Here is an 18,139-nt window from a genome sequence, read left to right as displayed (position 1 = left end):
GCTAAAAAGATGATTCCTTTCTACCAATCAGAATAGCTAAGTTATCCCTTGGTGGGGTTATAGTCAAATTTCCCACATATTCATCTACCTTCTAAATTGATAGCAAACTACTTAGAAGTAGAGTGCAGACACTTTTAAGGCTAGGATGGGCATTTGTTACCTACTGCATATCCTTCAGTGTCTGCTATGAAACTATGATAAAAAGTGGGGACTAAATATTTTCTCACAGCACTTTGAAGACCTCAGAAAACTCCATTAAGATCTATAGTGGAAAACTGAAAACTAAACTAAACTAAACTAAACTAAAATATTGAAATTACTTTTTCCATTCATTCAGTTTCAGCCACTTTTTACCACCTCCACTGCTATGATTTCGGAATCATCCTCTCTTGTCTGGATTATTGTACTACAATATTCAAACTGGTCTTCTGTTTTTATCCTTCACTCCTTACAGTCTCTTCTCAACACTGTGGCCAGTGATGCTGTAATACAGAAGTTAGACCATGTCACTCCTCTAGTCAAAACTCTCCAGTAGCTCCATTTTATTCAGAATCAAACATCAAAGTTTGCCATGGCCTAGAAGGCCCTACATGGTCTGCATCCCCCCATTTCTCTGATCTCTTCATTTTTCTCCCTCGCTCACTCTGCCCCAGTGATATTGGTTTCATCGCTGTCACAAACACGTAGGCACCCTTTTCTCCTAGGCCCTTTGCACTAGCCATTTCCTTTGCCTGGAACATTCTTTCACCAGAGTATTATTTATCTTCCCATGGTTGTCTTCTTCCTCTTGAGTTTTTGCTCAATTCTCACTTCCCCAAAGATGCGACTCTGACCTGTATTTACTTCTGCACCTTGTTCTCAGCCCCACCCAGCCCCATCCTGATTTCCTTAAGCTTGTTTTGTTTGGGTTTCCTTTTTCTACATTACTCATTAGCTTTAACACACTAGAACGTTTATTCATTTATTATGCTTATTTTTCACTGTCTTCCTTCCTCCGGTAGAGTATAAACTCTAGGAAGGCAGCACATTTTGTCTGTTTATTTTGTTCACTGATGAATCCCAAACACCTGGAAAATTGCCTAACACACATTAGGTACTTTACAAAAGTATACAAAATATATTAGCAAATGTTTATTAATCAAAGTCATATGTCTATGACTTTTATATATGCATGTATATATAAGGAACAATTTTAATGAATTAAATTTTTATGAGTAAATATATCTGATTGCTAATGTTACCTGAAAATCATCATGTCAGAATTTTCCAAATGGAATCAGAAAGCTTCTTTAGTAAATGTTAATTTGTTTCAAAGTGTTTTAACAGTGATATAAAATCTTAGATGTGTTCAAATGGGCTGAGATAATGATATTAAAGAAAATTCTAATTTTCATGATGCCCAAGCCCTTCCATCTTTAATTTTAACACTTATGGTGCTTCATTAAAATACATGTTGCATTTAATTTTCCAGGAAATTTCAGAACATAAAAGAAGTATGTATATTCAAAGTTATTTCCAGATAAAGTAGTTGGAACTTTTAAAATGTAAAGCCCATTAAAAAAAATAGAGCCTATACCTTTTCTAGATGTGGGTTGCTCTTGGCATGTTTGCACAGGTCAGTGTAGTTCAGAACAGTCAGAAATACCTTTATCATATGTTTGGTGCTCCTATTTCCTAAATCCTTTATCACATTCTGTACCCTCTCTAAGTTACTGATATTGATTTCAAAGCCCCAATGCAGACAAAGTATTCTCATAATACTTGACCACTGCTGACAGCTGTGGGAGGAAAGCTTGCTGTTTTTAGAGACTTTGCTTCAGTGTACATATCCCATTTTCATCCTTCCTTTCTTAAAAGAATTATATTACTGACAAATTTAACTTTGAACCCATAAATAAGCCTTGGAATATTTTTCTGGCAACTGCTTCAAAGCTGGTTATTTCTGATTGTGTAGTCATGGAAATCATGTTTTATCCTTAAAATTATCCTATACTTATCAATGTTAAAATTAGCATTTTTTCTCTCTTTCTACTTGTGAAGGTCAACTTTCTCTCTCATCTTGTTGTCAAAGCTTGTATTTCCAGCAAAATTTACAGTCTAGTATGAACCATCTCTCTTCCCATATGGGTATACACCCTTTGAGAACAAGGTTATGCCCCATCCATTTTTGTATTCCCTACAGAATTTACGTAACAAGTACCCCATTCCACTTAGCACCAGCACAGCCTGTTCCCTCATTTTCTCTCACCTGAACTGTAACTTCCTAACTAGTCTGCCCACCTCAAGATTCTTTATAATGGACCTGGGCTACAGACATGGCAAATTCGTTGTAAGGAGCCTGGATATAACCTGTTCTATCTGCCAATACACATGCTACTCCCTCTCACTGAAACGTCTTTCACCCAAATCTGCCTGGTTCAAATCCTGCACATTCTTCCAGATTGAATTATTATATTACTCCTTCTGCAAAGGCACCTCTGATGTCTCACAGTGGCACTACAACCAAGAGCTCAGACCCTAAAATCAGATGGCTGAGGATGGTTAATTTTGCCTCTGACTAATTGAACAACCTTAGGAAAATTATTTAACTTTTCTGTACCTTAGTGTCCTTAACTAGAAAGTAAGGAAAATAATGGCATCTATTTCACTGGGTTGTAAGGATTAAATAAGTTAATATATAAAAAGATCTTGGAACAGTCTCCATGTGCTCAGTCATGTCCAACTCTTTGCAACCCCATGCACTAAAGCCCGCCAGGCTACGCTGTCCATTGAATTTCCCAGGCAAGAATACTGGAGTGGGTTGCCATTTCCTACTCCAGAGGATCTTCCCAACCCAGGGACTGAAGCCGAGCCTTTCATGTGTCCTCCATTGGCAGGCAGGTTCTTTACCACTAGTGCCATCTGGGAAGCCTTGTCTCATAATGAGCTGTAAATGAATGTTAGCTTTTATTATTAGTATACCAGATATCTTGACATTGATAGTTTGTTATCACTCTGGTCCCTTAAGCAGAGTTCAGTACATAATTTTATTATTTTTGCTTAACACTAATTTTTAAGTTGAAATGTAACTGACATATGACACATTAGCTTCAAGTGTACAAAATAATGAATTGATATATGTATATATTGTGAAATGACTACCATAATAAGTCTAGTTAACATCCATCACCACACAGTTACAAATTTATTTTTCTTGTGATGATAACTTTTAAGATCTACCTCTTAGCAGCTTTCAAATATACAACACTGTGTTGTTAACTACAGTCACCATGCTATACATAACATACCCTGATATATTTGTTTTATAACTGAAGTTTGTAGTTTTTTTGAAGCTTGTGTTTTTTTTTCACCACCGTTACCCATTTTCCAGACTCTCACCCCTATTTGGATAGCCACCCATCTGTTTTCTTATCTAGGAGTTTGTCATTTTTTGTTTGTCTTTTTTTGGTTAGATTTTTAACATTAATTTTAAATTATTTTTACCTCCTGACCAATCATAAACTGCGGACAGATACTTCTACTCAGTCATCTGTTGGGTCTATCACAGTGCTTAAAATTCAAAAGAAGTATAAAGTGTTAGTTGCTCAGTCATGTCCGACTCTTTGTGACCCCATGAACTGTAGCTTGCCAGGCTCCTCTCTGTCCATGGGGATTCTCCAGGCAAGAATGCTGGAGTGAGTTGACATTTCCTTCTCCAGGGGATCTTTCTGACCCAGGGATGGAACCCAGGTCTCTTGCATTGCAGGCAGATTCTTTACTATCTGAGCCACCAGGGAAGCCCAATATTCAAAACAGTACAATACATATATTTGGAATGACTTAATAAGTAAGCTGAATTATCTTCTTAATGAAACCATCAACATATCTAATAATTAGTTCCTAATACCTGCCCAATCAATATGTGATCATTTTAAAATATCATGCTTGAAATGCTGTTGACAGTCATCTTTTATCAGCATCAGGAGCTGTGCTAGTCACTGTACCGAATATGATGTTTTCTTCTAAACCAACCCTACTGAAATAGATTCTATTAAGACATGAGGAAGCTGAGACATAGAAGACCTAATTTTTGCTTGGCATGATGAATTCAAGAATATAACAAATACTTTGTTTCCTGCCGATTCAACATTCATTCAACTGGCCATTCTACTTCCACGTTTAACATTAATAGGGAAAAAAGATGCTTCAATCATCAATGTTTCATATTTAAAGTGACATTTTAAAACTATTATTTCAATACTTCTGGATCAAAGTCAACACCTGATGTATGCAAGTGACTTCTATTAATGTCAGTAGAAACACAGGGTGTTTGATATATTTTTTTTTTTTAGTGTTACAGCTCTATTTTATTTAGAAGATAGCAGGAAAGTGAGAGAGAGAGAGAGAAAGAAAAGAGCACGCACGCGGGAGAGATAGTCCGAGAGAAAGCGCTTTGGCTCCTCCTTTTATATGTTTTTTCCTCCACCTGGGCCTGCCCTATGCAAATTGGGCTTAGCCAGGAGTGCTGTTTGAACAAACAGCCTGAAGTCTTTGCCTGAAGTCTTCACTCTGGTCCTCGGACCTTCCTTGTCTTTTAGCCACCACCATTTTGGACTCCTTTTCCCTATTCTACCTACCTAACATTCCCCCCTCAAGAGATGGGAGGCCCAATTCTTTGGGAATAGGGGCGTCGAGGTCTTTCTGGCTACTTCCTGCTGAACTGGGGCGGCGAGGGGTATTGGGCCTCCCCCTCTTGCTAGTCTCAATCCTCAGAGTCCTTATAGCGGTGTCCAAGGGTGTGTGATATTTTCCGTGGTCAGCTGTAGTTTTATATCTTTGTTGAACTGGCACTGTATGTTGTAGCTGGTTGACCTGGTGGCAGAGGCTTAGCCTCTATGGTCTCAAAATTGGAGACTACTGCATACCCGGATCTTCTTTTTCCATCCAAGACAAAGCTGCTTCCATCAGTGTACCAGATTTCCTCAGGATTGGTCAGAGGATCTTCTGACAATCCCTCTCGGGGTTTTGTCCAGTGGTCCAAGGTTTCTTAACTGGAGGTCTTCTGGAATCTGAGACTGGGCCATGTGAGCTTTCTGCTGAGTTCGGTTTTCATTGTACCGGTTTCCAGCACGATGGGCCTTCCCCTGCGCTGGGTTTCTTCGCCTTCCGCTTCTAGCATGGGAGCTTCGCTGAGTTGGGCTCCTGTTGTGCTTGGCTTCTTCCACATAGAGGTTGTTTCAGCCAGGTTAAACCCGAGTCACGGCACCATAGATGTCACGCGAGTGTATGTTCCTCGGTTCTTTGTCTCGTCACAACAAAGATTTGGAGCGACGGACATTAAAGCCCTCGGCGCGTCACAGCTCTTGGGTCTTGGACAAACCGTGTTACAGCTCTTAGGCAAATCAGTGTTACAGCTCTATTTTATTTAGAAGATAGCAGGAAAGAGAGAGAGAGAGAGAGCAGAGCGTGCACACGCGGGAGAGAGAGTCCCTGATATATTTTATTTTCCCAAAAAACTGTGTTGCATCAAAACCCTAGGGCTGAAACAAATTACTTTAGATAGCTGGGGTCTTACAATTCATCTGTTAATTGTAATTAAAATATTAATAAAAATTGTATGCTTTTTCTCCTGTTAATCTTGTTAATTTGAAGGGCCACAGGTGCAGAATCTGAAAGAGTAGAGGAAAAGTTTTCCTCCCTAACATAACGAAGTTAGGGTTTTACGTAAAGCTTTGGGTGTGCTTTTGTTGTTGTTTTTGTACAGTGTGATTACATGGCTTTTTAGATTAACCTTTTGACTTAAGCCAGTTTCAAATCAATCTGCTATTTTTGCCCTCAAGAGTTCTTATTAGTACTTAAGGCTTCTAAATTTTCTCCATTGTGAAGTCTCTATTCCAGAAATATAAAGAGCTCTATAGCTTAACTTTGAAAAGGGAAGCCCTATTTCTGATATTCTAGAAAGGTTATTATTATTTAGCTATATATTGTTACCCAAATTATCTGCTTGGACTGGATCTCTCATGTCACTATCTGGGTTTGCCATTAGCATGCTTTTTCCGTCTTTGAGCATACCACCCAGGGCCAACACACAGCTTCAGATGGTACCATTCATAATCAGCATCTAGTTCAAGCCATGAAGTACATAGCCTATGGCACTGGTTGAACATAGCAATCCTGACCCTACCACTTATTATTTGACCATTAATTGGATTGTTTGTACTCTGTTTTTTTTTTTTTTTCAGAAATTATTTCATGTAGTTTAAAAAAATCTATACAATTAAATTCAAAATAAAAAAATAACTTAAATAAAAGTGGTACCACATTTTAAAGAATAAATGATTAGCTTATGAAATAGAGGCATCCTATTGTTCTTAGTTTTCTAGAAGCCAGTCTGCAAGGGGGAAGTGGCTATTTACCCAGATAATATCATTCACACATTAAAAGCAAAACAATTGCTTATGTGAAATCAAACTATTCATGGAACTCAAACTATACATAGTATCCTCAATGTTAGTTCAGATCCTGGGAGAAGTGGACACTAAGACGGGATTTTACTTTTTTTTAATTTAATTTTATTTTTTAACTTTACAATATTATATTGGAAAGGCAGAGATTTATTGGGGAAAATGGCTATGAAAAGGGGGAGAGGGGACTGAGAGAAGTTTGGGGAGCCATCAGACTACAATGCAACTTGGACACTTGTGGATAAAAAATGGAAGGAAAGAAGGTTGAATAGGAAAGGTCTTAGACCACAGTGTACTTTTAAGAAAGTTTCAGCATGGTTGACAGGGAGTCTTTGAGCCAAAGTTGCTCGTTAGAGAAGACCTGTACCTTGCAGGAATACCCCTGCTGCACACCATCACTGTATCCCTGCTGCACACCATCACTGGCTAGAAGCAACCTGTGCGACGTACTGAAACTACTGATCAACTGGGCTCAGAGTAGGAGATTTGTAAGCAACACTTTCATGGCTGCCATACCCCCACCCTTATCTCGATGGGTTTGAAAAGATGATGGCTACTAAATTTAAATGATTTACTTGAATGAAGCCTGAAACTTTATGTACCTTGGAAACTGATAACCAGCTGGATTTGCTCTTACTCAGATCATTCTGGCAACAAGTTTCATATGTCTTGAGATATGAGAATCCATGGCCCATGGAACTGGCATGCTAGTGGAGGTTACAGACATGCAACAATGAAATATAATACAAAGTGAAAAGAAATGCATGTTTAATAAAGGTATAAACTATGTATTGTGGAGGCAAGGGAGGAATGGGAAGTTTCACAAAGGTGGCATTTCATAAGGGACTTCACAGATGAGCAGTATTCCAAAGCAGATCAACTTAAAGTAAGCCAATTAACTTGCATTTATTGTTTGAAGTAGTGAGAAATAAGGGGTCCCCTGGTGGCTCAGAGGTTAAAGTGTCTGCCTGCAATGCGGGAGACCTGGGTTCGATCCCTGGATCCAGAAGATCCCCTGGAGAAGGAAATGGCAACCCACTCCAGTATTCTTGCCTGGAGAATCCCATGGATGTAGGAGCCTGATGGGCTACAGTCCACGGGGTCCCAAAGAGTCGGACATGACTACTGACTTCACTTACTTATCTTAGTGAGAACTAATGAGTTAATGTAGATGTGTAGTTCTCAAGCTTTAGTGCGTATCAGAATCATCTGGAAGACTGGTTAAAATACATATTACTGAATCCACTCCCACCCAGAGTTTTTGATTCAGTAGGTCTGGGAATAGAGCCTGAGAATTTGTATTTCTAACAAGTTCCCGGGTCCTGCTGATGTTGCTGCTCTGGGTAGCACACTTGGAGCACCAAGAAAGTAATACAAGAATAGTGGTGGTTCAGAATATGAGTCACCCAAATAATGGATATGAGAAGTACTCATATGTGTAAAGAGGATGCACTCTCATATTTCTCTACCTTTAATTAGCCTGGAATACACCATCCATCATAGGATCATTACTAAGACTTCAGGAGCTTTGGAACTGAATAAGCCTGGGTTCAATATAGGAATTCTTCGACTTGGATTTTTGTTGTCGTCGTTGTTTTGTTTTTTTTTTTTTTGGATTCATTATCTCCCACACCCACAACCACTGGCAATCACTCATTAGTTTTTGTCCCTATAGTTTCACCTTTCCCAGATGTTATATAAATACATCGATATAGTGTGCAGATGTGGGGATCTGATTTCTTTCACTTGAAAACATGTATTTGACATTTATCCACGTTCTTACAAATATCAGTATTTCATTAATTTGTATTGTTGAGTAGTATCCCATTACACACATACACTGTACTGTTTATCTATTCACCAGTTGAAGGACATTTTTATCATTTCCAAATTTTGTTATTATGAATAAACCTTATGGAAATATAATCATTTCACTGAAGTAAATATCTAAGAGTGAAGTTTCTAAGTCATGTGGCAAGTGTATGTTTAACTTGAAACTGCCAAACTGTTTTCCAATGTTGCTGTACCATTTTGTATTTCCACAGTAATACATGAGAATTCCAGTTTCTCCACATCTTTGCCAGCATTTAATGTTGCCAGTTTTTTTTTTTTTTAATTTAATCCATTCTAACAAACATATGGTGGTATTTCATTGTTGCTTTAATTTAAATTTCCCTAATGAGTTAATTGGGGTTCCCTGGTGGCTCAGATGGTAAAGAATTCACCTGCAGTGCAGGAGACCTGGGTTTGATCTCTGGGTTGGGAAGATCCCCTGGAGGAGGGCATGGCAACCCACTTCAGTATTCTTGCCTGAAGAATCTCCATGGACAGAAGAGCCTGGCAGGGCTATAGTCCATGGGGTCACGAAAAGTCAGACATGACTGAGTGACTAAGCACAGGAATGAATTAACTGGGGCTTCCCTAGTGGCTCAGCCAGTAAAGAATCTGCCTGCAATGTGGGAGACCTGGATTCGATCCCTGGGTCAGGAAGATTCCCTGGAGAAGGAAATGGCAACCAACTCCAGTATTCTTACCTGGGAAATCCCATGGACAGAGCAGCCTGGTGGGTTACAGTCAATGGGGTCACAAAGAGTCAGACACAACTGAGCAATTAACATTTACATTTAATGAGTTAATTAATCTATTAATCTATTTTTAGTTATCTTTTTATTATCTGTTCATATCTGTTCATGTGCATATTTGCAATCCATATACTTTCTTTGGTAAAATTTTGCTTTGCATTTCTAGTATAGATAACTTATAACACTCTGCATGCATGCTCATTCACTTCATTTGTATTTTATTCTTTCACCCTATGGACTGCAGCCCACCAACTCTTCTATGGGATTCTCCAGGCAAGAATAATGAGTGGGTTGCCATGCCCTCATCCAAGAGATCTTCCAGACCCAAGGATCAAACCTGCATCTCTTGCATCTCCTGCACTGCCAGGCAGATTTTTTTTTACCAGTAGCACCACCATGGAAGCCCCTCTAACAGTCACAATATATTACTTCACCTATAGTTCACTTGAGTTCAATCGCTCAGTCGTGTCCGACTCTTTGCGACCACATGAACTGTAGCACGCCAGGCCTCCCTGTCCATCACCAACTCCTGGAATCTACTCAAAATCATGTCCATCGAGTCGGTGATGCCATCCAACCATCTCATCCTCTGTCGCCCCCTTCTTCTCCTGCCCCCAATCCCTTCCAGCATCAGGGTCTTTTCCAATGAGTCAACTCTTCGCATGAGGTGGCCAAAGTACTGGAGTTTCAGCTTCTGCATCAGTTCTCCCAATGAACACCCAGGACTGATCTCCTTTAGGATGGATTAGTTGGATCTCCTTGCAGTCCAAGGGACTCTCAAGAGTCTTCTAACACCACAGTTCAAAAGCATCAATTCTTCAGTGCTCAGCTTTCTTCACAGTCCAACTCTCACATCCATACATGGCCACTGGAAAAACCATAGCCTTGACTAGACGGACCTCTGTTGTCAAGGTAATATCTCTGCTTTCTAATATGCTATCTAGGTTGGACATAACTTTCCTTCCAAGGAGTAAGCGTCTTTTAATTTCATGACTGCAATCACCATCTACAGTGATTTTGGAGCCCCCAAAAATAAAGTCTGACACTGTTTCCACTGTTTCCCCATCTATTTGCCATGAAGTGATGGGACCAGATGCCATGATCTTCATTTTCTGAATGTTGAGCTTTAAGCCAAATATTTCACTCTCCACTTTCACTTTCATCAAGAGGCTTTTTAGTTCCTCTTCACTTTCTGCCATAAGGGTGGTGTCATCTGCATATCTGAGGTTATTGATATTTCTCCTGGCAATCTTGATTCCAGTTTGTGCTTCTTCCAGCTCAGCGTTCCTCATGATGTACTCTGCATATAAGTTAAATAAGCAGGGAGCCAGCCCCTACTTCAGTGTAACTATGTGCGACCAAATTGCTGTGATCAAAATTGCCATTGTGTCAGAAGAAATGCAACACAACTTGGTGGAGTGGGCTACTTAGGCATTGGAAAAATATAACATAGAGATAACACTGCAGCCTATATTAAGAAGGAGTCTAACAAGAAACACAATCCCACCTGGCACTGAATCATGAGCTAGAACTTCAGTAGTTACATAACACATTAAGCCAAACACTTCATCTACTTCTACCTGGGCCAAGTGATCATTCTTCTCTTCAAATCTGGCTAAAAGCACAGACTGCTGCACACACCCAGTGATTCATTAAAAAACGAGGACTTGAGCCTAAATTCCAAACACCAGACTTAAACCTTCAGCCTTGTCTAAGGCAACACCTCAATCTTTCAAAGCTTTTTGTATTGCTTTATAGGCATCTCTGTACTTATTTGTTGTGGTTCTAAAACAATTAATAAAACAACTTACATTTATATATGTGTTCTATTTCTTTCCTCTCTGCTGAATGTTTTTCCTCTTCAAAGTCCACTCCCTTTAAAAACAAAATAAATACATTTGTTAGAGGAATGTGTGTTTTAAAATAAATAAAAATTAAATTATATTTCTGCTAGTGATGATTTCACTTTTTGTATGTTTGAATAAATATTTCACTTTCATTATTTAAAGATATTTTTACTGGCTGTATTATTCAAGGTTGCTGTTATTTTCTTTTAGCACTTTGAAGATATTGCTCCAGTCTTCTGATTCATACTTTTTTTCAAAACAATAGTCTGTTATAATTCTTATATTTGCTTCTTTCTGCAAAATGTGTTCCCCCCTCTTTATCACTGATTTTAAGCAAATTGATTTTGACTGTCTTGGTGAGGTTGTCTTCATTTTTTCCCTTGGGTTTTGATTCTTTTAAACCTGTTTTTAAGCTTTGTTAAGTAGGACCAGAAAAGCTTTTGGTTTACATCTTATCTTGCCCCTAAAGTGAGCCAATATCCTTTTGAACAGTTTACCTGATACCTCACATATTATAATTTTTCTACTCAGGCTGGTGAGAACACCAATCATTTGTGTTCCACTTAAGCCTAGAGATTTTTCTGCCAGCTTCTTTCAGGTTATTCCTCCCTTGGTTTCATGTAGCTTCCTCAGATGAATGTTTTGATAAATACTCAGATGAAGACTTAGGGGTGCAGGGAGGGGGGTTCCTTCTGCAGATCTTCAGAGCTTTCTCTCATTGCAACTCTCCTTCTGCTTTACCCTGCCCTGGGAACTGCATACCCTGATGTTCCCAAATTCCCACGTACATCTGTTCAACTCTCACAGAGGGGCTAACCCTGACTTTCACCACCCTGCAATCTGGTCTGAAAACTCTACCTAGGTATTACGGTGAATGATCATAGGACTCACTTGTTTGTTTCCTTTTTTTCAAAGATCATTGCTCTACACATGTGTAATGAGAAATATATTTCCCATTGCAAACAAAGGGAAATCAGCTCCAACTAAGCATTTCCACCTAGAACTTTGCATTTCAAGAATGTATTAATATTACTGATGTTAAGTGAGAGATATCTGTATTACTTATCAGAAGAAAGGGTTGTAAGGATCCAGAGCCATATTAAGGCAAGAAACCTGTGGTGGGTGAAATCTAAGCATTATTAACAATTGTGTTGCTAACTTTCATCATGAATTTTGTGGAAAATTGTACTTTTCCCCCTATTTTTCAAAATAATTATTTTAAAGGTATTTTAAAGTTTTTTTTTTTTGTTGTTTGTGTGCTTTTTGTTTTTTAAAAGCTATTCTTTTTGCTCTCTCTTCTGCTTTGAGGGAAAATGCAAGGTAATCTAAGCTGGTGCAAGAGAGACCAGAAGCCAAGAGAAACTGAAAAGAATCCAAATAACTCTGGGTAAATTTTAGCAGTTTTGTAAAAATACATGTAACATTAGATATAATATGGTAACACTTTTTAAGTTATTAAAGTTATATATATTATAATTATAATAAATTGAAGAGTATGACATGATGTTCTATGGTATTTTTATGGAAGCAGTAAGATAACAACAAGGAAAATACTTCTTGTGACTGTATTACTTTCCATGAGGCTTTTCCTTGCTTTGTCTATTAAACTCTGAGTGCACACTGAGTTACTGGTATTTAACTTTTGTATCCCATGTAACACCTAATATATGAAGCACTCAGTATTTTTTTTTATTTGGCTGAATGACTTTTACTTTCTCTAAAAGGATTATATTCTCTTGAGATTTGGTTAATTCCACAAAACATTTAAATTTCCATTCTTAGAGGTCTTTGTGCTTAATAATGCATCATTAAGTACGAAGTATTGCTTTCCACTTGGAGAAGGAAATGGCAACCCACTCCAGTGTTGTTGCCTGGAGAATCCCAGGGACGGCGCAGCCTGGTGGGCTGCCGTCTATGGGGTTGCACAGAGTTGGACACGACTGAAGCAACTTAGCAGCAGCAGCAGCATTGCTTTCCACTCAGGAAGCAAGGAGTGGAACAGGGAACATCTGGACATTCATACAACTCCTGTCCAGCTGCTAAGATTCTCACTATTTTCCTACCTGATCAATGTCTCCTCTTAGAAACCTTCACTATATCTAAAATATCACTTGTCACATGCTGACGCAAGGATCTGCTTTTCTTTGAGAGCTACCTGAGAATATGATATCTCTTATGTATATATGTTTGCACAATGTATAACTTATATTTGTGAGACACACACATACACACACATTTAATTTGTTGTTTGTTTCTCCCACTAGAATGTAAGCTCCTTGACAGTAGCAACAGTTTTTGATGACCACTTTATCCCCAGAATACAGAAGAGTGAGACACAGAGGAGATATTCAATTAGTATTTGTCAAGTGAATGAACAGATGAGGTAAGAAGTGGATGATACACTTCATTACCCAGAAGCTTCATCATCAAGACTTTTAGTAATACAGGACACATCTACTTTCAGTGATAAGGCAGACTAACTCCTCTGAAAAACTGCTTGTTACAAATCTACAAACCTAGATATGCTGGATAAACATGACCAACAGGTATTTAATTACATATCTGAGCTTTCAGGAAGCTAACAGAAATCACCAGGAGTCACACAGAAATAAAGAGGAAGCTATGAATCAAGTGATATAATGAAGCTGAAACTATGCTCTTTGTTATTTGGGGAATTCTTTGCCTTCCTAGTATCCAAGACACTGGCACCTCCATAAATGGTTAAAGGAGAGGAAGATAAGTCCTTTGCTCCTAGCAAGGAGTGGAACAGAGAACAGGCAAAGGAGGAACAAGAAAGACCCCAGATCAAGCCAAAATCTTCAACTTCAGTGAAAGGATGAACTAAACAAAGAAACAACTTCCTGTCAAGGTCCATTGATAAGCAAAATTATCTATCCTTGTTTGGGTTCTGGGAAGGAAATTTTAATATGGTTTCACTGAGATTTCACAAATTAATTTCTGCCCTCGCTTATGATATGAGTTCTTGCTTTTGCTACCTACATAGTCTGTAAAACTTCACTCCATAAAATTAAAGACATTCTCAGTTGGCAGTAATTTAGGCCACCTCACAGAAGTAAAATGTACTGCCTTTCTGGAAGAAAGTAACCTCAAAAAAGGACACACCAATTGTCCTTGTATAAAATTCCCTGAACTGCAGCTCCAAACAAGCAAAAGTGAAGATGGAAGAAAAGGACAAATCTTCATGACCAAGGAATTGAGATATTAAATTATCAGGTAAAGATGATAAAATAAGTATGTGTAAAATGTTTAAAGAAATAAAATGACTGAGAACTTCCTAAAGATGCTTATCACATCTTGGAAACACAACATAAAAATATACAAAATAATATTCTATATTGTTTAGGGATATATAATGTGTGAATAAGAAAATTAAAAAAAAACATTATAAGCACTAAATTCAGGATAATGATACCTCTGCAAAGGAAGTAGAGATAGGGAGAAGACAGAGTAATGTAATCTCAGATAATATCTTGACAGGATATAATTCATATTTTAGAAGAACTAATATCAAAGGTCAGTAGTAATATTTCCCTGTTAATCAGGCATAATTTTAAAAATATCTGTGATACACTTTTAGAATTTCATTCAGTTATTAGCATATTTAGGTCAAGGACAAAAATACACAAACTTTTCTAAAAGAGGAGTTTAGAATTGCAAAATGATTGCAGTTATCTTAAAATTTTTACAATTTCTTTCTCAGCTGATTGGACACAGTACTGTTGTTACGAGTCTCGGGTATCCAAGGCAGTTACCATACTCTCTCCCAGAGCCCCAGTCCTCATGCACACCTTCATTTTAGGATCATTAATGACAAACAGGTAGAAAAAGGTGGAAAAAGCACAACTGAGTGTCATAATAATGACCCTAGGTAAGATTTATGGCAACCTAGAATTGGTTAGAATCTGGAAATTAAAATGGTTCTATTAGAGCTACTTTAATATTTCATGCATATTTGACTTGAAGATATAAAACATTAAATAAGATTTACTGGGTGGCAGATTGGTTAATTTATCAGCTCATATTGGAACCAAGACTCTCAAACACAGCTACACAATAACATCATCTGGCAAAGTTTAAAACATATGGATACCCATCCCTCAGCCCCAGAGAATCTGACTGGATTGGTTTAGGCTAGAGCCAAGGCAATGGTATTTGTTAAAAATTTCCCATATGACTCTGATCTGCAACTAAGAGTTGAGACCCACTTTCTTTGAGCAAAATAGCATGGACAAGGCACGTGTATCTCCATGAAACCCTGAGAATGAAACTGCAGTTTCAAGATCAATATAGCACTCCCAGTGGTCACTGTCAACTGCTTTGATTAGCCTGGAAATGGCCTGAAACCAATTTCTTACCCCTGCCCAAAAACTACAGGAATGCTTTTAGATTGAGGTAAGAGAATTAGGAATATTGGAAGATTCTTATCCCTTTATATTCAGGACCCACACGTTCAGATATGAGTTTAAGCAACCTTATTCCAGATCTCTGCACATTCTGGAATTCAATATGGTTTGTAAAAAACTTTTTTGTTAAAAAGATAATTTTCTGCTATGGAAAATAAAATTGTAAGGTAAAAACTGAGATTTGAAACTGAGATTAAAAAGAGAACAAATGAAAACAATGATAATGTGCTCTATGTATGTGTATATGTGTGTTTACCATCCCTAAATTAAATATTAATAATAAAAAATAAATTAAATCCCAGTGGTACATACCAAAAACAAATGAATAATTATCTACACTATAGATTCAGTTTGTCATTCTGAACTTAAAAAAATGATTGATTTCCTCAAAGTAGGGGTAATAGTGGAGGTGAAGAGATATATAGGTAGGAAAATTAAGGGAGAAGTGTTTGGCTTTGGGGAAAAAATTCTCAGTTCTGAATAAGAATTTTCTCACAAATTTTATCTTTATAGAAATTAAAAGTAAATACCAAATTACATAAAATTTAATCCCAGTGTATATGAATTTGCTCAGTTGACAAAATGTAGCAAAAGTCCTAATGAATACAATGATATTGGACTATACAACAGAAATAAGTATAATAAAAGTTATTTTAGGTGTACTGAACATGCAAGTGGAGAAGGCAATGGCACCCCACTCCAGTACTCTTGCCTGGAAAATCCCATGGTTGGAGGAGCCTGGTGGGCTGCAGTCCATGGGGTCGCTAAGAGTCAGACATGACTAAGCAACTTCACTTTCACTTTTCACTTTCATGCATTGGAGAAGGAAATGGCAACCCACTTGAGTGTTCTTGCCTGGAGAATCCCAGGGACGGGGGAGCCTGGTGGGCTGCCGTCTATGGGGTCACAAAGAGTTGGACACAACTGAAGCGACTTAGCAGCAGCAGCAGCAGAACATGCAAGCTCTTTAACTGACCAAATATAATCCTATGTTTATAGTTTTTCCAAAAAAGGAAAGTGAACATCATGGTATATATCTGGATCTATGTTGTGCAATTGTCCTCAGTTATGAAGTCGTGTCTGACTCTTTGTGACCCCACGGACTGTAGTCCGCCAGGCTCCTTTGTTCAGGGGATTCTCCAGGAAAGAATACTGGAATAGGTTGCCATTTCCTCCTCCAGGGGATCTTCCCGACCCAGGGAATGAACCCACATTTGCATTGGTGGTGGTTTCTTTACCACTGAGCCACCTGGGAAGACCCAGCCAGCAGTTGCATAAGCCTATTTATATTGAACTTGAAAGCGAAAGTGAAGTCACTCAGTCGTGTCCGACTCTTTGTGACCTCATGGACTGTAGCCTACCAGGCTCCTCCCTTCATGGGATTCTCCAGGCAAGAGTACTGGAGTGGGTTGCCATTTCCTTCTCCAGGGGATCTTCCCCACCCAGGGATCGAACCCGGGTCTCCTGCATTCCAGGCAGACGCTTTAAAATTAAAAACAATTTAAAACTCAGTTCATCATCATCATCACTAATCACTATTCCAGTGTTCAACAGTCTCATGGAGCTCCTGAGTACTGTCTTGGACAGCTCAGATACAGGTCCTTTCCATCATCACAGACTGTCTATTGGATAGCACTAAGGAATTCAAACCCTTTCCATACTAGCATTTAACACGCTATTCATTGTGTTACTTTAAGGCAAAATAAGTCAATTTATTTTTGGTGTTTATGATAATTGCCTAAGTTATTTTCTTCATTTGTATGTCTAGAATCACAAGTATTTTTCTGATACAAATGGTGTGAATATTAGACTAAAAGTAGACATTTTAATGTCAAATAGCTCTTTCAATTCAGAAATCCTAGAAGTATGGTGTTTAAGAACCTAATTTTGACAGTACTGTTGGATACTTTTTTAAAAATTAAAATTTCTATTAGCTCCTATTTTTTCTTTTCTCCCATTTCCAAGCCCCTTAATAATTCTTACCAAATGCTTCACTCTATGATGTCTAACATCTTTTAACAGATGAAGTTTATAGGCCTATTTTAATACTAGTTTCTGAGAGTGCATTCTCAAACAAATTAAATTCCTGTTCATAATAAAAATAATAACTTCATGTATTGAGTGATTATGGTGTGACAGACATAACCATTGAATATGTACTATCCCATTTACTCTTCATGACATCATAACTATTTCCCTTTACAAATGAGAAAAAATAGACTTAGGCTAAATAACTTACATGAGATCATACAGCATGACTCTGAATCTCCTGATTCTAACCATTTTGATATATAAACACTTTTAAGATAGTTTTGCAATCTAGCTAGGAAATATAAGCATAAATTCATTGGTTCACTAATTAAAGTATACCAATTACTACATTTAATGTCATTAATTCCCTCAAATGATATTTACTGAGTGTCTACCTCACACTAGGTACTTACTAAACTCTGGATATACAGTTGTGAACAGAAGAGATGAAATCCCTGCCCTCGTGGACTCGTAGAAACCAAAGTTTCAAAGGCAAAGAAACTTGATTAGATATGTTCAGTTATCTGCAAAAGAATCAAATAGAGAAATAGGTATCAGCTTCTGAGACCCACCAATGAGTTGCTAGGCTATTTTGTCAGTTGCAACAACTTTAGAGCATTTCATTATTCCACCACTCAGTCATGCATCAGCAGGGATGAGGATAGAATATGTAGTTATATGGAATGATGAGGACCTGGCATACTATAATTATTTCAGAGCAAAGTGATTCAAAAATAAGATCACTGAAACCTTAGGTAAAAGAAACAAAATCAAGGACAAAAAGCTCATCTGATATAAAAGTTAAAAGAAAA

General features: G+C 37.9%; 1 non-coding gene and 1 pseudogene across 1 annotated transcript in view; one reads left to right on the top strand and one right to left on the bottom strand.

Moving 5' to 3' along the window:
- The window catches only part of PPP4R3C (protein phosphatase 4 regulatory subunit 3C), a 180,564-nt gene extending 162,693 nt beyond the window's left edge, over window positions 1–17,871 (bottom strand). The window contains exons 1-2 of the transcript XR_003033531.2: window positions 17,741–17,871; window positions 10,837–10,900 (exon numbers count right to left, since the gene is read on the bottom strand). This is a non-coding gene — a transcript (protein phosphatase 4 regulatory subunit 3C). The remainder of the gene's footprint in view (window positions 1–10,836; window positions 10,901–17,740) is intronic.
- LOC107132082 (dynein light chain 1, cytoplasmic-like) lies at window positions 10,273–10,644 on the top strand (annotated as a pseudogene).
- Window positions 17,872–18,139: the final 268 nt, after the last annotated feature.

This window comes from Bos taurus, chromosome X (assembly GCF_002263795.3).
Source record: "Bos taurus isolate L1 Dominette 01449 registration number 42190680 breed Hereford chromosome X, ARS-UCD2.0, whole genome shotgun sequence".
Taxonomy (NCBI): Eukaryota; Metazoa; Chordata; class Mammalia; order Artiodactyla; family Bovidae; genus Bos; species Bos taurus.
Note: the sequence above shows the minus strand (reverse complement) of the source record. Positions and strands in the feature narration are given on the sequence as shown.